This window comes from Dendrobates tinctorius, unplaced genomic scaffold (assembly GCF_039654945.1).
Source record: "Dendrobates tinctorius isolate UK_male_01 unplaced genomic scaffold, ASM3965494v1 ptg000075l, whole genome shotgun sequence".
Classification (NCBI taxonomy): Eukaryota; Metazoa; Chordata; class Amphibia; order Anura; family Dendrobatidae; genus Dendrobates; species Dendrobates tinctorius.
This window is the reverse complement of record NW_027361743.1, coordinates 3,124,298-3,151,889: the sequence shown is the minus strand read 5'-3', so window position 1 is coordinate 3,151,889 and position 27,592 is coordinate 3,124,298. Positions and strand designations below refer to the sequence as shown.

The following is a 27,592-nucleotide window of genomic DNA, read 5'->3' as shown; positions in this document are numbered from 1 at the left end:
GAAGTCTCAGCTCACCATGAGAGACTCAGGGATTTCAGCACAAATGGTTGGGATCAGAAGGTGAAATGAGGACCAGATGGGTGATGGTGAGTAGCAGACGGGCCAGAGAGGTGAGCGGTAAGGTGAGTATAAGAATTTTTTTTACATATTACTTTTATTATGTTCTGGGGTCTTTATAGCTACCAGATCATAATAAGGAAAAATAAATTTGAATTAAATTAAATTTGAGACCCTAGAGCATAGTAAAGAACATTATCCCCAGGGTCGGACTGGCCCACCAGGGAACCGGTGGGCCTAGGCACTTACACCTGCTGGCATACAGGGCCGGCAGATGCCTAGGGCCTCCGCTGCTCCAGCACACCCAGCTGCGATGGGGCCCGTGAGTTAGCTGGGCCCGCCCTTTGCCAGCGGAGCAGCAGTTGACGACAGGAGCCTGTCCTCACTGCTAAAGAGAAATGAATATTCACACTTCCTCACGCCCCCATGCGCATGGAGAGGAGTGAATATTCATTTCACCTTAATAGCGGGCAGTGTTAGCCGCAGACTGACGCTAACACTGCCCGCAGGGGCGGACATACCACATGTAAAGCCAGTGCGGCTGCATTGGGGCCCTGGAGGTGGGCTCCTGCAGGGTGGCTAACACTGAGGGCAATTGGCGGGTGGGGAGTGATCCCTGCAGCTCCGCTGCCAACAGGAGAAAATGACAGCTGACCTGAGATGGAGGGATCCGATGCCATCCTGCTTCCTGCCCGGCGCTTCCTGTCTGACACAGCAGTGCAACTGGATGACATCATCATTCAGTGCGCGGCTGTTTCAGAGAGAAATCTGCTGGCGCCGAAGATGCTGCCGAGATGTGCTGCGGCTGCAGAAACGAGCGGCGAGGTGAGTGGTGCTGTGTGTCTGTCTGCATGCATGTCTGTGAATGTGGTGCGTTGCTGTGTGTGTGTGTATGTGAGAGAGGTGTGGTGCTGTGTGTGTGTATTGGAGAGGGCAATTACAGTATGTGGGTGATGGAGAGAGCAGTGATGGGGTGGAGGGGGCAAAGGCAATGTTGGTGGTGATGAAAAGGATGATGGGAGTGGTGGGGGAGGAGGCAATGATCGAGGAGGTGGAATGGTCAATGATGGGGTGGTGGGGAGAAGGCAATGATGGTTGTGGTGGAAAGGACAATGATGGTGGTGGTGAGGGGAGGCAATGATGGAGGTGTTGGAATGGGAAATGATGGGGTAGTGAGAAGGCAATGATGGAGGAGATAGAGAGGGCAACGAAGGGAGTGGTGGCGGAGAAAGCAATGATGGAGGTGGTGGAAAGGGCAATGATGGGGGTGGTGGGGGTAAAGGCAATGATGTGGTGGGGGAGAAGCTAATGATGGTTATGGTGGAAAGGACAATGATAGTAGTGGTGGAAAGGACAAGGATGATGGTGGTGAGGGAGGAGGCAATGATGAAGGTGGTGGGATGGGAAATGATGGGGTGGTGGGGGAGACAGCAATGATGGAGGTGTTGGAAAGGGCAATGATAGGTGTGGTGCGTGAGAAGGCAATGATGGAGGTGGTGATGAGGACAATGATGGTATGGAGGGGGATAACAATGATGGAGGTGGAGGTGAGCTGCAGTATACCCTATGAGGGGGCTGCATTATACTATATAAGGGGGCTGCATTATATTTATGAGGGGGGGCTGCATTATACCCTATGAGGAGGGCAGCATTATACCCTATGAGGAGGGCTGCATTATATCCTATGAGGGGGGCTGCATTATGAAGGGACTGCATTATACTTTATGAGGGGGCTACATTATATTCTGCGGGGGGCTGCATTATATTCTGTGGGGGGCTGCATTTTTCTCTCAGCGGGCTACATTATACTACATGAGGGGGCTGCATTATGCCCTATGAGGGGGCTACAGTATATTCTATGGGGGTGCTGCATTATACCTTATGAGGGGGTTGCACTATACTCTGAGGGGGCTACATTATATCCTGTGGAGGGGCTGCATTATAATATGTGAGAGGGCTGCATTATACCCTATGAGGGGGCTACATTATATTCTATGGAGGGCTGCATTATACCTTATGAAGGGGTTGCATAATATTTTGTGGAGGGCTGCATTATACCCTATGAGGGGGGCTGCATTATATTCTATGAGGGGGCTACATTATATTCTATCAGGGGGGCTGCATTTTAATCCATGAGGGAGGCTACATTATATTCTATGAACAACAAGACCAAGGAAAAAACAGTCATGAAGTCCAACTAGATAAACAACTATAAAAATCTTTTGTATTCATATATTAAAATGGAACAAGTACAAAAGCAGGGGAGGGGAATACAAATGCATACAATAAACCAGCATCAAAAACTAGGCTAGAAGGACCATATACAAAAAATCATATACATATATATGTAATATTGTACCCGTGGTATTGATCAAGAGATAAACAAGTAGATGGATAAACTGGCCCATATGTCATAGAAATATAGATCACATAATTAGACAGAAATTAAGGACCATACAGAGGATACAAATATATATCTGACAGGGCGTAGAAACGAGGTCCACCAGCCCACCCCGACGCGCGTTTCAGAGTGGACTCCTTCCTCAGGAAGTACGCAACCACACGCAGACCAGCCAAATGCAAGTGTGAACATGGCCTAAGCGAGCTCAATCCATAGGCTACTTCCCCTGTGACGTTTAATAGGGTTAGTACCTTGCTTTCTGTTTGCAGTTCCACTCTGTGTAGTAACTGAGCTGGGAACTTTGAGTTCTGTTCACAGTGTGTGGCATTTAACACAGCGCATCTAAAGTGATCGCTCGCTGTTCAGTTACGCCATTGTACACTAGCAGCAGTTATACATCTCTGCACGGTGGACCCCGGGTTGCGATTGCACTTTATTATTTATTTTTTTTCAGTGCAATCCACCAATCCTAACAGTATACTAGCTCCAGGGTCTGGCTAATAATGGAGGGCAGGTTGTCCACGCTTGAGCGGGCGACCTCAGCTGTGGATCTATCTGCAGTAGCAGCACAAGCAGCCAGCAAGACCGCCACTAAGGTTTCTGCTGCGACTCCTGTTCCGCCTTTTCCACATTTCCCACTACCCGATAAGATCTCATGGGATGGCAAGGCTTGCAGGGGATTCTTGAACCAGTGCTCGATTCAGCTGCAGCTATTGGCCTCATGTTTCCCATCTGAATAGGCCAAAGTGGGATTTATGGTGTGCCTTTTGCCGAACAGAGCATTGGAGTGGGCTACACCGCTATGGGAGCATAATGACCAGGTAGTTCAGAGCTCCTCTCGCTTTCTGTGCACCCTGAAACAGCTCTTTCTAGGACCTTGGGTTGCTCATGATGCCGCACTCCAACTCTTGGCGTTAATCCAGTGCTTTTCCATAGCCAGCCAGTAGACCATCCAATTCTGGACATTAGCTTCTGAGTTGTAGTGGTCAGATAATGTCCTGATTCCCGTATTTTGGAGGGTCTTTCCGATCACCTAAGGCTGGTTTCACATTTGCGTATGAAGGAGCTGCGGAGGGCTGCGGACTTCCTCTGTGAAGCTCCGCCCACGGCCACACCTCCTCCGGTCAGCTCCGCCTCCGTCGGCATGCGGTCTGCGTACTCTATCTTTAGCATTAGGTACGCAGGCCGTGCTGATGTATGCGTCGTTTTGACGTTGCGGTGACCTGTGCAACACGCAACATGTTACATTTTGGTACGGGATCTCCGGCTCAGATGAGCAATCTGGTGGAGCCCATGGAGGTCTTTCGGGTGGAATCTAAACCCCATCCAGTATGTTCCCAGCTGACCTGCTTTGTTTGTAGGCAGACTGGTCATTACACTAATAAGTGCCCCAGGCGTCAGTGGAAACAACTGCATCTAGTGGTCATCAGAGGAGGCTCACTAGACACAGCAGATGTGTCCTCCAAATTAACCTTCAAGGTGTCCTTATCTTATGGGTCTACTACTCACACTACCAAGGCTTGTGTGGATTCTGGGGCTGAGGGCAATTTTCTGTCTTCTACCTTTGCCCAATTGCACGCAATTAGTGATGCTCCCTAAGCCAGCTACCATCCGGGTGGTTAATGGGTCCATTCTTCCTACCTAGATCACTCATCAAACGATACCTATTACCGTCAGGATGTCTCCAGAACATCAAGAGATTATTTCCTTCTTGGTCATCTCTGAGGGCATGGATGACGTACTTCTAGGTATACCTTGGTTGCACCGTCATTTCCCTCGTATCGATTGGGCTACTGGGAGCATACAGGGATGGAGTTATTCATGTGAGGGACAATGCCTTAAGGCCTAAGTTCAGATTGGATCTTCTGAGGTCACTACTGACCTGTCTTCCCTGCTTAGGCACTACTGGCAATATGCCAACGTATTCTCCAAAAAGGCCACGGAAACTTTCCCCCCTCATCGCCCCTATGATTGCCCCATAGACTTCATTCCGGGAGCAGGGCCTCCTTGTGGGCGTGTCTACCCTTTGTCTCTCCCGGAGACTGAGGCTATGTCAGAATACATCAGGGAGAATTTGGCATGGGGGGTTTATCAGAAAGTCTGTGTCTCCTGCTGGGGCTGGTTTCTTTGTCCAAAAGAAGAATGGGGAATTACGTCCCTGCATTGATTATAGGGGTTTGAACGCCATCACAATCAAAAACAAATATCCTTTGCCGCTAGTCTCTGAGCTCTTTGATAGGCTGCGGGGTCCTAGGATATTTACCAAGTTAGATAATCTAATTCGTATATGCGAAGGGGACGAATAGAAAACCGCCTTTAATACCTGGGACGGTCATTATGAGTAGTTAGTATTGCCATTCGGTCTCTGTAATGCCACCGCAGTCTTTCAGGAATTTGTAAATTACATCTTTCAGGAGCTGTCATCCACTTCTGTAGTGGTATACCTGGGTGACATACTTATCTTTTCTCCAGATCTTGACACTCACCGTAAAGATTTGGGTATAGTCTTTGAACTTTTGTGCGCCAATTCTCTCTACGCCAAACTGGAGAAGTGCGTGTTTGAGCAGGAGTCCCTCCCATTCCTAGGGTATATTTTTTCGGCCAAGGTTTTGGCTATGGATCCTGCCAAGCTGGAGTCGGTGATGAGCTGTCAGGAGTCTCATTCCCTTAAAGCAGTGCAGCACTTTATGGGATTTATCAATTACTACCACCACTTCATTCCCCACTTCTCTACCCTAGCAGCTCCGTTGGTAGCCCTCACCAAGAAAGGAGCTAATCCTAGGCAGTGGTCCGAGGAAGTCTCTAAGGCCTTTACCTCCCCGAAGTCCCAGTTTTGTATCGGCCCGATGTGGATAAGCCCTTCATCCTGGAGGTGGATGCCTCTTCCATTGGTGCTGGAGCAATTCTGTATCAGAAGGATGCTCAAGGTCAGAGTCATCCTTGTTTCGTCTTCTCCAAGACCTTCTCACCAGCAGAGAGGAATTATTCCAACGGGGATAGGGAGTTGCTGCTAGTTTAACACAGTTCATCTAAGGTGATTGCTCGCTGTTCAGTTCCGCCATTGTACACTAGCAGTTATACATCTCTGCATGGTGGACCCCGGGTGGCAATTGCACTTTATTATTTATTTTTATTCAGTGCAATCCGCCAACCCTAACACATGTTGCTCCCAAGTATCAGGCTGATACTTAGACATATGAAATAATACTCTCGTGAAAAGGTCTCAGCATTCTAGACATCTGTCCATGTGTTATGGAATAAGTGGTGCATTGTAATTAGTCTCTTTTTGGCATCATTCCACTAAATTTCCACAGGGGTCCCTGATTGATCTAAACTATAGACCCCCTAACACAACCGAATCCCAAAAGATCATTAAAATATGGCCCCAATTAACAGCTTGTTTAGAGTCAAATACTAGTCAGAATGGTCTATTTCATTTAGGAAAATTACAGTATATTTGTGTGGTTTAGGAGCTTAGAATAATTTCTCGTGTTGAATAGCAATAAAACACTGTTGCAGAATATTACACTTTACAATACTGTTTGACTACATCTATTGATCCATAAAAATATGACCTCCTTTGGAACTAGTCACTTGCTACCAGGTTTTAGGCTTACATGGTGAAGTGGATCCACTAAGCAACTGATCAAGGTGCACACATGGGTGATGGCATAGCAGTAAGGACATGGACAATGGTATATGCTGGATGACAAACAATCAAGCAAAGAAGCTCACACCAGAAACCACTGGAGATTTCAGAGATGATTATAGCATAATTTAAATAGTCTCTAACAGTTTTTATGCTCCCAGCAAATGTTGGGATAACACTCATGTCTGTGGAGCAGAAGATGCAAATCATAAAAATACAGGAGAAAGCAGAGATAATTGCAGCTTAATGAAATTAGTCTTTATTCATCTGTAATGCTAACAACAAACGATGGGTTACCAAGCAGGTCTGTGAAGCAGTGAATTTAATTTGAAGAAACACAGGAAAATGCAGAAATGATTGCAGCATAATGATAATAGTCTATAACGATCTGTAATGTCTGCAGAAAATAATGGGTTACCCAGCAAGTCTGGGAAGCAGTACAGAATATGCAAGTTGCAGAAACACAGGAGAATAGAGAGATGATTGCAGCGTAATGCGAATAGTTTGCAATATCAATTTCTAATGCTTACAGCAAACAATGGTTGCCCAGCTATTCTGAGAAGCAGTAGATGCAAGTTGTAGAAACACACAATAGAGAGATGATTGCAGCATAAGGTGAAAAGTCTGCAATAACAATTTGTAATGCTTATAGCAAACAATGGTTGACCAGCAGTTCCGAGAAGCAGTAGATACAAGTTCTAGAGATCAGGAATTTGAAATTGAACGGAGGACTCTACTTTAAAATATCCCAAATTTTATTGAGATATAAAATCACCATACATAATTAAAAAGAGACTTTGAAAGAACTAGAAAAATCTGAAACAGTACTGTAAAAATCGAAGAAATATAGCAACAAATATATAGCATTTTTTCTATAATTCTTCGATTTTCACATGGATACTTTTTCAAAGTTTTCTAGTTCTTTATAACTGCACTAATTTTTCTACATGTGACTTAATTTAGCACTATGTACTTTGTCTTCAATTACTACAAATCATGATATATCTTTTGTGAAATTATGTACAAATCTTATATTGATTTACCATTTCATCTAATTTTCAGCATTAATGTAAAATGTTATTTCATTATGTACATTTTTATACCATGATGCTCTATTACACTCATCTATGGCCATGCTGCCTAAAGTTTCTGAACTGCCCCACTTCATAGCCTAATTTGTATTGTGTATTGTTGTTTTTCTGTCTCAATAAAATTTAGTGAAGTCCTCTGTTTTCTCATAGGATTATGTTATTGTATTTTTGTCGGGACTCTGCAAATAAGAACAAAGTACTTCATTGGCTCATTTATCGGTCACTTTTTTAAAACAATACTGACGTAAGACTCAGGTTATGTCTAAGTGGAATGAAAAAAGGCCTTGGATGATGACAAGAAGTGAAACCCAACATGGAATATAAAGCATGGATGGTGGCAGTCTTAGGAGAGAGGAACTGAGTTCGACCAAAGAGTCAAGATAGGTGCAGAACACCAGGGTCTATTTCTTTGGTGAAATTACCATGTCTTTGTGCCTAAATATCCATAATCTGTCACCGATGCCGAACATTATATATACATTTTAGAACCTTATATGCATAAAAAGAGAGTACTAGAGGAGCTAAGTTATATAGCAACGATTACTGTCAATGACTGTATCAAACAATTTTGAAAATTCTTTAAGCATCTCGTTAATAATCTATAAGCCCATAGTCGCGAGCGGTTTGTAGCAACACATTCAAGCCTGTAGTTGAATTCCTGCATTAATGTGAGACTGAAAATCATGTTAAACCACTTCATCTTATGTAGTAATCTATGTAAGAAGAATAAAGCGCAGGATATATGTCCGACTTTCTATGAAGGTTCCAGTAAATTCTGGGCATTGGCTAATAATTATTTCATAATGCAACGAGTCTCTGGAGCCGAGAGAGAAAATATAGCTTTCGACACGAGCACAGTTCTGATCACACAGAACATTTCGCTCTATTTGATTCCAAAGGAAAAGCGCAATACTTCACTCGCCGTCCCTCCCGCATCAAGGCGTTAATAAATGATAACATTTCTCCGTCTAGATACTTGGCACCTTGTTCTTTTCTGTAATTGACACCTTTCTGCTCAAGAAATTTTTTATCGCTATAGTTTGCAAATTCATTTGATATAAATTAGCCTCTCCCGTTGCGCACAAAACAATTGACCTCCAGAAATATCACAGATGTCTACGAGTGGTTGTTGGGGCAGATTGGCAATTCCCGCAGTGGTACTGCAAATTCTAAAAATATTCCTCCGTTTCCATGTTATAGAAATTGTCACTAATGAAGAGTAAATTGGTTATTTCTATCCCAAGATCTTGACTTTAAAAGTAAAAAAAAATATCTCCCAGTAAAGTGGTAGTGGAGCGCCCTCACTCACCAGGGCCGTGGGTACTCGGAACCGGGCCGGTTGATCTTCTCAACGGGGGGTTGTCACGGCAGCGGTGACCCGGTCTGTGGCCCTGGGGCTCCATTGCAAAGGGGATCATTGTTTCAGTGTGCTTATGGTGGTGAAAGTTTATAAGTGATTCGTGACGCCACATGTGGTGTTCGGCAATAGAGATGTGAGCAGACGCTGCAGACGAATCCTCTGGGACAGATGGTGTGGTGCAGCAGTGATGTTATAGCCCTCCACAGGCAGGGCTGTAGTCCCAGGGCAGTGTAGGTGAAGTGACACTTAGATGATGAGGTGTCAGGCTCAAGGGATGTAGCAGTGCTGGACAGGTTGGCGCAGGAATAAGTGCAGGACACCAGGGCATGTAGTTCCAAAGCTTTACTCACAGTCTGTTGCAGGTACAGGTGCCCGCATCCGTGCCATGTCCTCTGGGTCAGGAGCTCAGCCAACTTCCAGGCAAGATGAAGTACTCCTTTCCAACACTCCGCCAACATATGTGCCTTTTCTGAACGTCTCCTCTTATAGCGCCTAAGAATGAAGTACTCTCAGTACGAGATACACTGGAGTGCCTCCTATCAGATGTTCCTATGAACTCTACTTGTACGGCAGACAGCTGTAGCCTGCTTCGGGGACTCCTTGCTACTAAGTCCCGGCTCACTGATACGTTGCTGTTGTGTCCCCAAGTCTTGTGTGGGATTAAAGTGGTCACTACTTCTATTCCTCCGGTGTCTGCTGCAGGACCATTAGTATCCGTACAACCTCGGGGACTAGACCCTGGCCTTGCACTTAGAACTTGAAAAGGGTTCTCCTCTAACCCTGGTCCTTGTTCTCTTATTCTCCTTACATTCCGTGCTAATCCTTCATTCCAATGGAGAATCAAGCTTTCTTTCTCTGTCTCTTTCCTGTGAAGCAGACCCAGGTCACTGTGGCCTGCTGCAGCACTTCCTTCTCCCATCCCTCTCCCAGGGATCTTCTCTGTCTCACACTCCGTCTGTCTACATCCTCACTCTCTGACTGAGTGCAAGAACTGACTGACTAACTCAACTCTTCCCGCTCTTTTGTGTCAACTAAACTCCACCCACCTCCCAGCACGTTTCGTGTTCCAAGCAGGGAGCCACCAAGGGGTGCTATGCTACACTACTTTGTGGTGTGGGGTGCGGGTGTTGGAGCGTGGTCAGGTATCTCCACCTTACCTGGATGGTGGGGTACCACACCTCAGGAGGATGTCCAGTACCTCTGTGGCAACTGAACCCTCAGGGGCGCCACAGTAGAAAATGCTAAAATTCTTTTATTTTAAATATATTCAATCTCAGTCTGAACTTGGACAGGACTCACTGTCAGAATAATAATGATCATGGTACCAAAAGCATTGATGATCAAGAGATTCCTCAAGTTATTGTGATATTTTCCTCTTACTGGGGTACAATACGTAGAGGAGATGAGGTTCTAAAGCAGAGATTGCAATTTTATTTTCCCACCTTTAATGGGGTTATTTTATCAGAGGCAACACAATTTAAAATTGTGCCATGAGGGTCAGCTGATTGCCCCTGGTCCATTTCAGGTTGACCTCCAATTTTTTTTCAAACCAAATCTTCATCACCCATCTCAAAGTTTTAGTGTAGGTTCTGGCACCAATGATAAATTAGCCTATTTCAACTCAACACACTTCTTTATCTAATGTAACTCAGCCTCTTGAATAAATACTGTGCAAAGGTGCCTAAAGTCTGAAATGGGGTCCACTCCAGCCACGAGAGGGTTTTAAAACAAATTTTTTGTATTCTTTACAGAACTTGAAAGGAATTTAAAATATAATAAAATATTATACTTGCCTGAGCTAGACCCACACCAAACCTGCCCTGCCACCACAACTACCTTCAGAGTGCTTCGGCAGTTTCAAAACGGCGATTGGTCTTTGGTCTTACGACAATGACAAGGTGTGACATCACCTTGTGCCTCTCACCAGAACTACCACAGTAGCTCCACATCTGGTCATCCTCAATCTTTGGATTAGTAATTAATCTTCAGTCTTCTGACACTGGCTAGGCTTCACAAAGACCCACGTGGTCAAATAGGACAAAAACACATGTCATGCTATGAGATCTAGAGAGTGTTGGAAAACTGAGCACCAATCTGAAGCTAGCAGAGAACTAGACAGGACAGGTGAACAGTGGGTCTAAGACAGATAAGTTTTATGGTTTATTCTTTTTTAGTCTATTTACCCTTCCATTTATTATGCTGTAGTGTCTGGAGAGATCTCAGAGCATAAAAAACAGCAATTAGGACACTTTCAATTGATACCAAATTTATTTTGATCAAATCTGCTGCTCAAATACAGTGAATGAGCCCAAAACAAATTTTAGGAGTGTAAGGCTACTTTCACACATCCGGTGTGTGGGGTCCGGCGGCGTGCGGCGAAAAGCCGGGCCGCCGGATCCGGCCTGCAGCCGTGACACCGGATGTGTGTGCGGCGAGACGATACGGCTCGGACATTATTAAAGGAGCCGCAGGACAGAGGCAGCCAATGAGACAGCTGCTGAAAGGGAGGTGAGGGAGGAGAGGATAGGAGAGGAGAGGGGAGGGGAGGGGAGGGGGGTGGAGAGAGAGAGACATGGGGGGTTAACATTAGTGTCCAGGCAAGAGAATCTCTCTCTCTTGCTGGGCACTTGTGGGGTTAACCCCACAGAGAGATCTCTCTCTCTCACCCAGACACTGTGAGTGTTAACCCCACAAGTGCCCGGCGAGAGAGATCTCTCACAAGTGTCCGGGTGACAGAGAGAGATCGCTCTCTCTCTCGCCGGGCACTTGTGGGGTTAACATTCTCAGAGTCCGGGCATGCGCTGTGGAAAAAGCAGGTCCGGCGCTGACAAAAAGCGTTGCAGGGAACGTTTTTTGCAGATGCCGGACGGCTAATTTATGCCGTGTCCGGCAACAACCGGACACGACGCATAACCATCCGGCACGATGCGGCGCCCATGAAAGCTTATGGGACAAAACCGGATCCGGTGCTGGATCCGGTTATTAAAAATTTCGCCGCATCGTGCCGGATGACAAAAACCGGATGTGTGAAAGAGGCCTAAGATAGCGCTTACTGAATGTGTTGAGGGACACTCGTTTGGCAATGGGAGGAAAGCACATAGGCATGTTTTTCTCACAATACACTCTGTGCAGTTTATTAATCAACTCATAAACCACTGTAGGCCATGTTGGACCTCACAGACCTCACATACTCCATAGCACTTTGTAGTATACTGCTTTGAATCATGGTTATTAAACACGCTGGACTCCTCTTTGTCCAGTTACCCTGGTGACCACATGCCAAACAGTTCATTAACATCCACAGAACACAACAAGCACCAACAGTCTGTGCCAATGGCAAATACTTATCTGCCCTTACTATAACTCCCTTGTCTGGAGTTACCTTACAGGAGCTCCTGCTCCACATGCTGACTCCTCATCAGTCCTTGCTTCTATGGAAGCAGCCTTTCTGGGATCACCGTCTCATCCGATGCCTTGGGACAAGGGCACTCCTGACATTCCAGACCCTCAGAAGGTCCGTAGCTTCCCCAACCCAGTGCCATCACAGGCTCTGCAAGTACATGGTCGCACACTGTGCTATTCAGGAATCCAGTCCACTCACAGGATATTCCAGGTACACGGCTTCACCATGTGCTCTTCAGGAAGTCTGCCCCCTCATAGGACCTTCCAACACACAGGAGGCCACCTCTTGCAGGATCTTACAACCTAGACCATGTGACCCTAACCATGGTCATGTTATGTAGCTGAAATCACCCCCATAGGTGGAGGTGTGTGTGGTTAGCCAGTTCCGCCCAGCGCTCTGGCTAACCCTGTAAGCCCCCTAGTATAAACAAACACAAGGCTCATGGAACTACAGGTACCAGAGCAACATTTCAGGCTTCCAGCATAGAGGATCTCCTCCTCTGTGACACATACCGGCCATTTACAACAATGCCGGTCACTGTCTCACAGGAGATTCACTCATTCTAATTACAAGGCCCTACTCTTTTACTGCATTAAACCACCAGGGATGGTATTATTAACTCCCTTCACTGCCCTATAGCACCAGGTATGTTACCATTAATCTCTTTTATGCCATTAACTACTAATCCATTTGCTACCGTAGAGTGCAAAGGATGTTATCATTAATTTTCTTACTACCCTAGACCACCAGGGATGTTATGAATATTAATCTGCTTACCTTATTTTATTAAAATTTGGTGACAAGCAGCTACTAATGGGTTTAGTTTTAATCTTTGCTTGGTGGTTTATGTATTACACTGTCTCTGTCTTACATTTGTCTTAACTTCTCACCATTTATAGGTTTAATGGGGGCCAAAGACTGTACGGCCAGTTTACCCTCCTAACAATTTACATATCTTTAACCTATGTTAGTCATTACAGTATTTGACCTCTCGATACACAAATGTCTATTTTTGTGGTTTATTACAAGCAAAAAAAATTGAGTCTTTCAAACATTGCAATTGGATGAGTTGCTGTCACTGAGGATCTGAATAATTAGAGATCAGAAATTTAACATTGCTTTGAGGGGGTGATTACTAAATGGTAGAAAAGGTTAATTAGGAATTTAGAAAAGCAGCTAATGGAGGGAATATTCCATACTCTGGAGAAAGTATCATGAATGCTGAAAAAGTCAAGGAAGGGACCTGCTCTATTAATCTTGGCAGCTGAAGGAATTTATGCAAGAGAGAAGCTGGTTGATTTTAAATAAAGTGTTGTCCAGCATCAAAATTTTTGTGGTGCCTAAACAAGAAGAAATGTGACAATGAAGGAAAATAAGCCTCAAAATGTAGAGCTGCAAAAGTTTTTGGATAAGATGAAGCGGGTGTCTCTGGAGCAGACATGGCACCAACATATCAAGTTGTATTGCCATCTAGGTGTGAGCATAAAAGGATGATCCCAGTCAAAGCTATCATTGTGGCTATGTTGCCTGTTGCTTCAACAGCGTAAAGGAGTTGTCCACCTTTCGGGATATATATTTTTTACTTTTCATGCATGTAATTGAGGCTAAAAATCATTTTTGTAATTGGGATATTTTATAGCAACCCTTTTGCAAAAATTGTTCATAGCCCCAATGCTTGCATTTAAGTAAAATAAAAGAGCATTTTCACAAAGGACGAACAACCACTTTAAGTACTTTATAAGGCTATCCAATCAGGGCAACTCCAATTCAAATACCTTATTGGGCCATATGGACATCATGAAGGAGTTTTCCCCTCTTCAGACTCTATTCTACAAGCTAAAGGAGAGAGATATTAACAATCTGATTTGGCAGACTCATACCACCAGTGCCTTAGGATCTTGTGCTAAGATAGAATGTGGGACACTTGCAGTTCATTGTAGAGAACTTTTTAAAAGTCGCTTTGAAGATGATTAATTTCTCTATGTTCTCATGTCTGTCTTTTTCCCAGTTGTATTGGTGACCACTGGATATATTCATAGGTTGGATGTAGTCACCAGTATTTATACTGAGAGATAGAGATAGAAAATCTGCAAATAAGAAAATTATGCACTGTAGGAAGGAATCAAAATTGCCTGACAAATCATCAACAATCTTAAATAAGCAGACGAAACAACATTGATACCAATAAGCGTAGATGGAATGAAGGACTTATTACAGAGGGCCAAGATGGAATCTCAAACATAGGACTACTACACAACACAAAGAAGACAAAGGTATTGACTATTGCTAGGTGCAACCGGGACACATTTGAGATGGACGGCGATGAACTGGAAGTTAAGAACTTCAACCTACTTGGATCGATGATTACTCAAGATGCATCGAGAACACCGGAAGTCAATAGGAGAATAGCTATGGGCAAATCAACAATGAAGTCGCTGGACAAAGTCTTCAAATTGAGGAACGTTTCACTGGTGATGAAGACACGGCTCGTACATAGTCTGGTCCTGGTCTTTTCTGTGGAAATATGGATGCGAAACCTGGAAGATAAAAAAACAAGACAAGAAGAATCGACGCCTTCCAGAGATGGATGTTGTTATGAATACCATGGATGGCAAGAACAATGAACAATTTTGTAACAAATCAAGCCAGACATGTCTCTCGAAGCAAGGATCACCAAGCTAAGACTTACCTATTTACTTGTGAAGAGAGTAATCACTCAAGAATTACATCAAAATCGGAATAATAAAAGGAAAAAGGAGAAGAGGAAGACCAGCAATCTGATGGCTTGATAACTATCAAGAAAAAGGTGGAGAGACCTTGGTTCCAAACATAGCAGGAAGTAAATGTATTACTGACCTGAAACTAAGGGCAGAAAATGATTGGCAATTGAAGTCATTGAAGCATCTCTAGAATTCATAGAGCAGCATTGATGAAAAGAGATCTATATGGTGCCAACTAGGCCTTTGTGAATGCTGTCATGGCTTTTCTGGAAGGTAGATCAAATGGAATGTCTTATTTCCCACATTCCTAAACATTGTGAAACGAAAAGAAGCTATTTAAATGGAAACTTTCCATATGGGCCTATCCTGTGAAATAGTTGTGCCCTTCCATAAGAGGTATATTGTATGGTGGGATCCCTTCTAATGTATACTTCTCGCTGAAGGTTCTAAACCTGGTGTGAACTGGACCTTGGACTTTTTAATTTTGGATTAATAAAGACCTAGAAAACAAACTACATGGATCAGATATTAAGACCCCATTTTGTACCCCAGTCTTGATTTAAGGACAAAGTTGGACACACACCTCTTAATGAATTCGGAACATCTTTCAGCTGCCATGCTTCAGCTCAAGAAATGTACTTCACTCAGAAACTTGAGTACACTTCTGTTGAAATTTTTACTATAGCGTAAATTCTGAATTATGAAAATGTTGGCCACCTTTTCTCCACGGCCTCCCTATTAAGTCTTTCCACATTTCAAAAAGTAGTAGGAGCTGGTAAAAAATACTAAAAGTCACAATATTTTTTGCACAACTATGGTGTGCGCTAACATTTTATAACACTTCAAACTGTTTATTGTGGAAATCTGGGTCAAACTGTTTGATGCATTGGGGCCACAGTGAATTGTAAACTATCTATTGGCTTCACCACAAGTTGAGTTTGTGTTTTCTGTATCTGTCACCAGAGTATTTAGTTATAGAGAGCATCGTCTGAAATGTCACCGTTTTTAGTTAGATGATACTTATTTCAGATCGTATGTCGTAAAACATAGCATAACAAATCGAGGCGCAACAACTGAACGCATGTATACCTGGAGGGATTTTTAAAATGAGATACAGGATGTGACATTAAGAGATTGTGCTCACACTGTTTTCCCTTTATTACTTGCTAGTTTCCACCTCTAAGATTGCTAATACCAGCCCGAGCAGCCGGCATTATCATCATTTCCTCCTGATTTTATACATAGCCAAGAACAAAACATGCGTCCCGTTAAGCAATTAAAGGTTATCTTACTCAATTCCATCAAGTAACAGCATGATGTTATTTTGGTGAGCATATAACAAATTGTTATCGGCATCCCTCAGCCATTACCTGGGAATCACATTGAGGAATTTATTTCTACATCTGACCAATTGTTATTTCCAATCGCATTGACATTTTATGCTTTCTCTAATCCTCCGACGTTGAAGGTAAAATAATGGCGTGGTCTTGATTCCTAAAACAAAAGAACCATGTAATATTCACTTTCCGTAGATCACTTTTAATAGGTGCCAATCATTTGTAGAAGCTTCTGAGATGTTAGGCCACACGCACACATTCAGTATTTGGTGAGTTTTTTTTTATCCAGTATTTGTAATGCAAAACCAGGAGTGGGTGAAAAATGCAGAAGTGGTGACGTGTTTCTATTATGCTTTTCCTCTGACCGTTCCACTCCTGGTTTTGGCTTACAAATACTGGGGTAAAAAACTCACCAAATACTCAACGTATGCATGTGGCCTTAAGGCTCCGGTACACGCTTCAATGTCCCAGCGATCCCACCAACGATCCGACGTGGATGGGATCGCTGGGATATAGTTAGCTGATCGCTCGCGAGCTGTCACATAGACAGACTCACCAGCGATCAGGACCAGAGAGCAAGCTGGTATCCAAGGTAAACAGCGGGTATCTAAGAGCCGAGCGGCTCTTAGATACCCGCTGTTTACCTTGGATACCAGTGTGCACGCTGATTTCCAGGGTAAACGGTGGGTATCTAACAGCCGCGTTGCTTTTAGATACCCGCTGTTTACCTTGGATACCAGCTCCCAGCATCGCTGATCGTTGGTCTTTCGCTGCCACACGCAGTGATGCACGCTGGCCAGCGGGAGACCAACAATAAAAAAATGGCCCAGGACATTGCTGCATGATCAGCGATATCCGGCAGGGGGGGGCGGTCGCTGATGTGTGTCACACACAGTGATATCGCTGGCAAGATCGCTGTGACATCACAAAATCAGCGATCTCGCTAGCGATCTCGCTGTGTGGACAGGGCCTTTACTGTGATGGTCTGGGGGATCTGAGGCCGCCACTGAACACTAAGAGAAAGGACTTAGTACAGCATCTATTTCAGTGGTCGCTAGATGGAAGTTGCCCATTATGTATGGGTCGCGCAACCACAATGACAAACAAATTATAGGAGGCACATGGAATTCCAACAAATAGAAGGAAATTCACAGCACTCCCATATAGCGGCCACTGACATGGTCACTGGATCCCATGGTTTTGTTGTAAAGGGTTCTCCTTCTCCACCTTTGATTTGAAGGAACCTCATGTGATTACATCTGTAAAATTGATTTCTGCTGCAATGTCGAAACATGAATTTTTCCCATATGATTTTTTTTGTCAGGTCATGTAATATTTGGGGGGGACCAATATCGGCAGAAACTATAAAGAGAAAAAATATAATATGTGTCTGTTTTTCACAGGTTTTGCCATTTTTTTTCAAAACCATCTGCTTTCATAGTGGACCAATAAAGTTAATTTTAAATTGTGTTCCTCTTGCAGTAAGAATTATTTTTATATATCAGACATATGTTTCTGTTGTTGTTGTTGTTGTTTTCTCAGGGGGTTGAGGTTAGATATACATTGGCATGTAAACGTTTTGGCACCACTGATCAGAATTACTGTTAATTGTGTACAGTTAAGCAAGATGAAGATGAAATGATCTCTAAAAGGGCTAATGTTCATGTATTTCCTTTGTATTTTAAGCAAAAAAATATATATCTTCATCTTTTACATTTTAAAAGTTTCAAAAAGGAAAAAGAACCAATACAAGTTTGGCCACCCTCCCATCCAGCGAGCCCACCCCATACCCAGCAGGTAATGGCTGAGTATTACAAACAGGACCTGCTGCTCACAACTGCTGGTGGAGCATAGCTCCGCCCGTGATTGTTATCCTGTATAATGCCGCTATCATTCTCTGACAGCGGCATTTAACAAGTGCCTGCGTGGCAGTACTTGAATCCATCAGCGTATCCGTGACCGTGATTGCGGGTCGCCAATGGGTTTTCATGACAGCTGGGGGTTAGATGATGGCCCTAGTGCTTGTTATTATGGACCTTCTTTGAAACCCTGCCTGTGGCTGGGCTTCAATGAGACTGTGATTTCTGCTATATGCAGTGATGCTGAGACATCACTACATACAGCACGAGTGATCGGACAATTGCATCTTCAAGCCCCCTAAAGGGGCTAGAGTCAAAGAAAAAGTTTTACAAAATCTGAAAAAAATAAAAACTAAAAGTACGAATCACCCCCTCTTTTTCCACCTTTAAAAATAAAGGTTTTTTAAAAAAAAAAAACACGTGGTATCGCCGCATTCAGAAAAGTCCGATCTATCAAAATATAAAAACAATGAAATCGATAGGTAAACACTTAAAAGGAAAAAAAAAATCAAGAACGCTAAAATTTCACTGCACTTGGATTTTTTTTCCTTTTTCATGCACACTATGTTAGGCTGGCGGAACGCACCAAATAATAAAATGATAATGAGGTGCGTTCGCAGCCTGGGGTCCACCGTGCAGAGATAGAATACTGCAGCTAAGTAATAGCAGATGCTATATGGCGGTGTAATAAGCAAACACACACTGGTTAACGTCACCTGGTGTGTACGAGGCGGACTCTGTTGCCTCACAGAGCCGCACTACCGCCGAATATAATCGCCAAAGCTTGTTAAGCTCGGTGAAGTGAGCGCTAGTGTAAAGTCACAGGACTCTGCCCCAAGACACAGGGTCGGAGTCCCACTAGACTCACCAGCACTCGGCGCCGCCGTAGATGCGCACTTATGTGCCTTGCGCTGGATGGCACTATATGGCGCTACGTGAGGTGCTGACCTGGAGCACTGTGGCCTAAAGCCTAGCAACTGACAGGCGCTGACTCTAACCACTAGACCCTAAGAACAGGCACAACCAAGGGTAGGGGTTTCAAATGAGTCAGTCACCAGATACATACATCCATCATCATACACATCTTTAACATAAGAGCCTATACTAGCGCATGGCCGAGCGGCCATGCGACTCTTTTATAGTGGGGTCCTTCCGGGACCTTCCCAGTGGTGGACCAGTCCGAGCAGAAGCGGGACCTGCTCATGTGATCTCCAATGAGAGGTCGTCCCACGGGCATGCTCAGTAGGCAAAATGTCATGATCCAGGTTGGATATGACAGGTTTTGAATAAGTAACCTTTTTTTTCCTTTTGAGCTGGTTGCTTGTAGTTGGTTTTGCCCCCGGTGGCCATTGGAGTTATTGCACTGTTGTGATTTCAGTTCTAGTTTTGCCCCTGGTGGCCGTCAGGGTCATTGCACTCTGGTTACTTTAGTTTAGTGCACGTGATTAATGAAGCAGGTGTGATTGCTGGCTCTTACCTATAAAAGAGTGTCAGGTGGTTGCAATCACTGTTGGTGATATTGGTCTTTTCCAACCATCCTTGGTGAAGGAAGGAACTTGAGAAGAGTCCCGGGCAGCTCAGTCAGAATCCTGGAGTGGCAGCTATGGTGTCAGCGAAGAGTTCTTGCAAAGCTTGGTGGAGTGGCAGCTATGGTGAAAGCTGCACTCAGATGCTGGACTCTGTTGCTGGAAGAAAGCTGCACTCAGATGCTGGACTCTGTTGCTGGAAAGCTGCACTCAGATGCTGGACTCTGTTGCTGGAAAGCTGCACTCACATGCGGGACTCTGTTGCTGGAAAGCTGCACTCAGGTGTTGGATCTGTTTGGAGGAAAAGATGCACTCAGGTGTCCGACTCTGTTGCTGGGAGCCTAAGTGGTGTTTCCCTGTTTGTCACTTTCCTCAATGTGTGTTTTAGTGCAGTGGTGGGATTAGTTACTGCACAGTCCACTTCACTAGTAAGGGATTGGTTCAGGGCAAGCTAGGGATTTCAGGTATCCTGATCGGCGCCCGGTGTGGAACCGGCCTAGGGATCATTAGGAGTGTAGAGACACCAACTCAGGGGAGTGCAGGAGGTCTCCACGTCCCCTTTCCCTATCGCAGGGCCACCATTGTAATTGTTTTCCTGGTTTTCCCCTTTATTCTGAAATTCACCCTGCTGGAGACGGTGTATCCGGCTGCACGTTCTATTATTTATATTCGCCCTGCTGGAGGCGGTGTATCCAGTCACACGTGACCATGACATTATCACCAACCTTACATTTTTTTTTTGGTAGGCCTTTGGCCAGGTTCAGGCCGGTGAGTAATTGCTGCTTGGCCTCACTGAGGTGAGTGAGGAGCTGCATGGTGTGTTGAAGCAGTTCCAGCAGCAGTTATCTGGGTCTGGGGCCTTCCCTTTGGCCCAACCAAAAAATCAATTGCGGCTCTGGCAAAGAAGCCCCCAGAGTCCCTGCTGGGGAGCGGGACTTGCTCATGCATGCAGACGCACCCAGGCAGGTGGGAGGAGTGGGTGTCCCCATGGTGCTGCCTGGTATTCCCCGAGGTGAAGGGGTACTTCCCTGTGGTGGGTGGATTTGTGTTATAGTCCGCGGGGCTCACGCCAAGCCTTCCATACCACCGAAGAAACCGCCCCCACCTGGTCGTGTGGAGGAAGGCGACCAGGGAGTGTATATTTCCTCCATACCCCAGTTCCCTTCTCCTCCAGTTGTGGCAGCAGGGGTGCTGCCAGGGAGTAGGGGCAAGTCTCAACCCTCGCCATTAGCCAACCCATAGAGGCACAGGCCTCGTAGAAGGAGGGGTTGGAGGGTGGTGTTTCCCTTGGTGAATAGCGGGGGTGTGAGAGTGGTGACACGGGGGGATGCCTCTGTTGTCAGTTCCAGTAAAAGTTCACAGTATTTGACAAAGTAATGAGTGGCAATAAACTTTCTGGTCTGGAAAAGTGTGTGAACGAGAGTGTATGGGTGTCCACCAAATAACATCCAGTGGAAGTGTGTGTGGAGTCTTGTCAGCTTGTTTTACCTCCAAACATGCTCATACACAACTCGCTCCCCAGGACAGTGCTCTGGGGATGTGCAACGCCGCCAGAACATACATTGCCAATACCAGTGGTGCCCATTTTTCATTAACCTGAGGTATAGGTAGTTGCAGAGGTGAACTCTGGATCTGGGCATCCCCTCTGTAGGTGGTTCCCTGATGAGGAGCGGTCTTCAGGGTCTGGAGGCCCCTCATTGAGGGAGAGTACGGTCATGATCCAGGTTGGATATGACAGGTTTTTAATAAGTAACCTTTTTTTCCCTTTGAGCTGGTGGCTTGGAGTTGGTTTTGCCCCCGGTGGCCATTGGGGTTATTGCACTGTTGTGAGTTCAGTTCTAGTTTTGCCCCCGGTGGCCATTAGGGTCATTGCAATGTGGTGATTTCAGTTCTAGTTTTGCCCCGGGTGGCCGTCAGGGTCATTGCACTCTGGTTACTTTAGTTTAGGACACGTGATTAATGAAGCAGGTGTGATTGCTGGCTCTTACCTATAAAAGAGTGTCAGGTGGTTGCAATCACTGTTGGTGATATTGGTCTTTTCCAACCATCCTTGGTGAAGGAAGGAACTTGAGAAGAGTCCCGGGCAGCTCAGTCAGAATCCTGGAGTGGCAGCTATGGTGTCAGCGAAGAGTTCTTGCAAAGCTTGGTGGAGTGACAGCTATGGTGAAAGCTGCACTCAGATGCTGAACTCTGTTGCTGGAAGAGAGCTGCACTCAGATTCTGGACAGCTATGGTGTCAGTGTGGAGTTCTTGCAAAGATTTGTGGAGTGGCAGCTATGGTGTCAGCGAGGAGTTCTTGCAAAGCTTGGTGGAGTGGCAGCTATGGTGTCAGTGAGGAGTTCTTGCAAAGCTTGGTGGAGTGGCAGCTATGGTGAAATCTGCACTCAGATGCTGGACTCTGTTGCTGTAAAGCTGCTCTCAGATGCGGGACTCTGTTGCTGGAAAGCTGCACTCTGGTGTTGGATCTGGTTGGAGGAAAAGGTGCACTCAGGTGTCGGACTCTGTTGCTTGGAGCATTAGCAACAGAGAAAAGCTAAGTGGTGTTTCCCTGTTTGTCACTTTCCTCAATGTGTGTTTTAGTGCAGTGGTGGGATTAGTTTCTGCACCGTCCACTTCACTAGTAAGGGATTGGTTCAGGGCAAGCTAGGGATTTCAGGTATCCTGATCGGCACCTGGTGCAGAAGCGGCCTAGGGATCGTTAGGAGTGTAGAGACACTGACGCAGGGGAGTGCAGGAGGTCGCCACGTCCCCGTTCCCTATCGCAGGGCCACCATTGTAATTGTTTTCCTGATTTTCCCGTTTATTCTGAAATTCGCCCTGCAGGAGGCGGTGTATCCAGACATACGTGTACTACTGAAATTCGCCTGCTGGAGGCGGTGTATCCAGCTGCACGTTCTATTATTTAAATTCACCCTGCTGGAGGCGGTGTATCCAGGGTCACGCGTGTCATATAAATTAGCCCTGCTGGAGGCGGTGTGTCCAGTCACACGTGACCATGACACAAAATACAGGACTTAGTCCCTGGAGTGTCTGCTTGCTGCTGATTCAAGCATGGTGTTACAGCAGAGCCTGAAGGAGCAATCAGATGCCTAGCATTAGCCTGGGCAAGACGTCTGAACCGACACCACTGAGCAGTAATCTCTGCGGCTGCAGAGGAATGGGAGACCACAGAGGACATGGCTTGAGATTCCCCCTATGCTGTAGAGGAAACTTGATGCCTAACACACTGTGGTAAAATGAATGGTGTCATTCAAAAGTACAACTCATCCCACAGAAAACAAGCCATCGTATGTCTATGTGGTGTAAGGATTTGTACTTACTCAGCTGCAGTAGGAGGGAAAACAGGAGGTGTGCTTCTTTAAAAGAGTCAGTGGGTTTATTTGCTCCATAAACATCAAAGCAACAAAACAAAGTTTCCAGCCTTCACAGCAGCCAAAATCAATACAAACAGTTGTTAGCTAGGTTTTGTTCCCTCACGCCCTGTGAGCACACAGGCTAGGGCAATGTCCAGCCTGGAGGCTCTGTCTTGATCCATACACACAGGAGGCCTTCTACCTCCCAAGTCACAGCCCATGTGCTAAACCACAGCCTCCATTATGCAGACTGTAACCACACCCACAGGTGAGGTATGGATCGCATGGGCTGGTCACATGGCCATGACCTCATTGCAGGTCCTGAAGGAAAACAGGGGTACAGTCAGCACCCTCACCAAGAGGTGAGGTAATATGGGTAGCCAGAACCTCCCATCTCTCATAGCTACCTGCAACCTGGACCCAGGTGCACTAAATGACATATTAGTGCTCATGTACACTAGAGACAAAATACTCCAGATTGCATCGCAGGGAGCATCCATCCCTGTGACATATACCTCCCATTAACCATGTGACCACCAGGCACACCACAGTGGACAGAAAAATTAAAGAGTTATGGCTCTGGAAAGAAGGGGAGGAAAAAATGGAAACACAAAAGCAGAAATTGGCTGCGTGGAGAAGGGGTTACTGGTTGGCAATATGTTTTTTCCTGAAGTTCTATTCCCTCTTTTCTCCACACATACCTTTGATCATTGTGGCCAAATAGTTCTATTTTAACCTCATCGGTCCACAGGACTTGTTTCCAGATCTCTGTGTGACAGCATGGGAAACAGTGGCTCTGACCGGCGGCAAACTTATTGAAGTCACCGCCGGTGACAGCCATTGGGTATCGCGGATTGCTGTGCAGGGCTGTGGAGTCGTGGAGTCGGAGTCGGTGCTGGTGCTCATTTTGGTGGAGTTGGAGTCGGTATAAAATGGACTGACTCCGACTCCTAAAATATATAATAAATTGGGTACAGTAATTCAATGCAGAATGTGCTGAATATTTTTTCATAGAAATTTGGGAAAATTATGAAATGTCCTATAAATGGCTGCTCTATTCCTGATCTAAGGCTACATTCACACACAGTGTTTTATCTGCATTTTTTGAGGATTCGTTTTTCAGCTGCAAAAGCAGATCAGCTTTTTAAAAAACTGCATCACCTGAAAGGTTTTTGAACTCATAGATAATGTTTTCAATAGCAAAAGCAGATTAGAAATCTGCTCTATCCATCCATTTATCCATATCTGTCTATCCATATCTTATCTGTACCAAAAAGAATGAAATCCGGGTAGCACACAGACTAACACTCCTTTTTTTTTTTTTAGCATCAGTCAGGTACACCTCATAGCTGCCTAAAAGGACGCCCAGGACAGGCATTGCTCGTCTTCAGTAACACATCAACATCAATTGATAGTTGAAATAAATAGACTGCATTCATCACCACATCTTCTCAAGGTGCAGGCTTTATTTTCAAGTGTAGGGGTGTGCAGTATGAGGTTCTGCAGCAGCTGAGGTGTGCAGTATGAGGTTCCGTGGAACAGTCTGAGGTTCTGCCCCCCCCTTAGGTTTGAGCCTGGCTACGCCCAAGGTGTGAATGTAGAATGAGGATCTAGGGTTTGTCTTACCTGAGATAAGTCATAGTGTTATATATACAGTGGGGAAAAAAAGTATTTAGTCAGTCAGCAATAGTGCAAGTTCCACCACTTAAAAAGATGAGAGGCGTCTGTAATTTACATCATAGGTAGACCTCAACTATGGGAGACAAACTGAGAAAAAAAAATCCAGAAAATTTCATTGTCTGTTTTTTTTTTCATTTAATTTGCATATTATGGTGGAAAATAAGTATTTGGTCAGAAACAAAATTTCATCTCAATACTTTGTGATATATCCTTTGTTGGCAATGACAGAGGTCAAACGTTTTCTGTAAGTCTTCACAAGGTTGCCACACACTGTTGTTGGTATGTTGGCCCATTCCTCCATGCAGATCTCCTCTAGAGCAGTGATGTTTTTGGCTTTTCGCTTGGCAACACGGACTTTCAACTCCCTCCAAAGGTTTTCTATAGGGTTGAGATCTGGAGACTGGCTAGGCCACTCCAGGACCTTGAAATGCTTCTTACGAAGCCACTCCTTCGTTGCCCTGGCGGTGTGCTTTGGATCATTGTCATGTTGAAAGACCCAGCCACGTTTCATCTTCAATGCCCTTGCTGATGGAAGGAGGTTTGCACTCAAAATCTCATGATACATGGCCCCATTCATTCTTTCATGTACCCGGATCAGTCGTCCTGGCCCCTTTGCAGAGAAACAGCCCCAAAGCATGATGTTTCCACCACCATGCTTTACAGTAGGTATGGTGTTTGATGGATGCAACTCAGTATTCTTTTTCCTCCAAACACGACAAGTTGTGTTTCTACCAAACAGTTCCAGTTTGGTTTCATCAGACCATAGGACATTCTCCCAAAACTCCTCTGGATCATCCAAATGCTCTCTAGCAAACTTCAGACGGGCCCGGACATGTACAGGCTTAAGCAGTGGGACACGTCTGGCACTGCAGGATCTGAGTCCATGGTGGCGTAGTGTGTTACTTATGGTAGGCCTTGTTACATTGGTCCCAGCTCTCTGCAGTTCATTCACTAGGTCCCCCCGCGTGGTTCTGGGATTTTTGCTCACCGTTCTTGTGTTCATTCTGACCCCACGGGGTGGGATTTTGCGTGGAGCACCAGATCGAGGGAGATTATCAGTGGTCTTGTATGTCTTCCATTTTCTAATTATTGCTCCCACAGTTGATTTCTTCACTCCAAGCTGGTTGGCTATTCCAGATTCAGTCTTCCCAGCCTGGTGCAGGGCTACAATTTTGTTTCTGGTGTCCTTTGACAGCTCTTTGGTCTTCACCATAGTGGAGTTTGGAGTCAGACTGTTTGAGGGTGTGCACAGGTGTCTTTTTATACTGATAACAAGTTTAAACAGGTGCCATTACTACAGGTAATGAGTGGAGGAAAGAGGAGACTTTTAAAGAAGAAGTTACAGGTCTGTGAGAGCCAGAAATCTTGATTGCTTGTTTCTGACCAAATACTTATTTTCCACCATAATATGCAAATAAAATGAAACAAAAACAGACAATCTGATTTTCTGGATTTTTTTTTCTCAGTTTGTCTCCCATAGTTGAGGTCTACCTATGATGTAAATTACAGACGCCTCTCATCTTTTTAAGTGGTGGAACTTGCACTATTGCTGACTGACTAAATACTTTTTTTCCCCACTATATATATATATATATATATATATATATATATACAGTCATGGCCAAAAGTATTGACACCCCTGCAATTCTGTCAGATAATACTCAGTTTCTTCCTGAAAATGATTGCAAACACAAATTCTTTGGTATTATTATCTTCATTTAATTTGTCTTAAATGAAAAAACACAAAAAGAATTGTCCTAAAGCCAAATTGGAGATAATTCCACACCAAACATAAAAAAGAGGGTGGACAAAAGTATTGGCACTGTGCGAAAAATCATGTGATGCTTCTCTAATTTGTGTAATTAACAGCACCTGTAACTTACCTGTGGCACCTAACAGGTGTTGGCACTAACTAAATCACACTTGCAGCCAGTTGACATGGATTAAAGTTGACTCAACCTCTGTCCTGTGTCCTTGTGTGTACCACATTGAGCATGGAGAAAAGAAAGAAGACCAAAGAACTGTCTGAGGACTTGAGAAACCAAATTGTGAGGAAGCATGAGCAATCTCAAGGCTACAAGTCCATCTCCAAAGACCTGAATGTTCCTGTGTCTACCGTGCGCAGTGTCATCAAGAAGTTTAAAGCCCATGGCACTGTGGCTAACCTCCCTAGATGTGGACGGAAAAGAAAAATTGACAAGAGATTTCAACGCAAGATTGTGCGGATGTTGGATAAAGAACCTCCACTAACATCCAAACAAGTTCAAGCTGCCCTGCAGTCCGAGGGTACAACGGTGTCAACCCGTACTATCCGTCGGCATCTGAATGAAAAGGGACTGTATGGTAGGAGACCCAGGAAGACTCCACTTCTTGCCCCGAGACATAAAAAAGCCAGGCTGGAGTTTGCCAAAACTTACCTGAAAAAGCCTAAAACATTTTGGAAGAATGTTCTTTGGTCAGATGAGACAAAAGTAGAGCTTTTAAGGCAAAAGCATCAACATAGAGTTTACAGGAGAAAAAAGAGGCATTCAAAGAAAAGTACACGGTCCCTACAGTCAAACATGGCGGAGGTTCCCTGATGTTTTGGGGTTGCTTTGCTGCCTCTGGCACTGGACTGCTTGACCATGTGCATGGCATTATGAAGTCAGAAGACTACCAACAAATTTTGCAGCATAATTTAGGGCCCAGTGTGAGAAAGCTGGGTCTACCTCAGAGGTCATGGGTCTTCCAGCAGGACAATAACCCAAAACACACTTCAAAAAGCACTAGAAAATGGTTTGAGAGAAAGCACTGGAGACTTCTAAGGTGGCCAGCAATGAGTCCAGACCTGAATCCCATAGAACACCTGTGGAGAGATCTAAAAATGGCACTTTGGAGAAGGCACCCTTCAAATATCAGGGACCTGGAGTAGTTTGCCAAAGAAGAATGGTCTAAAATTCCAGCAGATCATTGTAAGAAACTCATTGATGGTTACCAGAAGCGGTTGGTCGCAGTTATTTTGGCTAAAGGTTGTGCAACCAAGTATTAGGCTGAGGGTGCCAATACTTTTGTCCTGCCCATTTTTGGAGTTTTGTGTGAAATGATCAATGTTTTGCTTTTTGCTTCATTCTCTTTTGTGTTTTTTCATTTAAGACAAATTAAATGAAGATAATAATA

General features: G+C 44.8%; 1 protein-coding gene across 2 annotated transcripts in view; it reads left to right on the top strand.

The window, feature by feature from the left end:
* The window catches only part of CNTN5 (contactin 5), a 2,193,251-nt gene that overhangs the window by 1,675,555 nt on the left and 490,104 nt on the right, over positions 1-27,592 (top strand). The gene's annotated exons all lie outside the window — the stretch shown is intronic.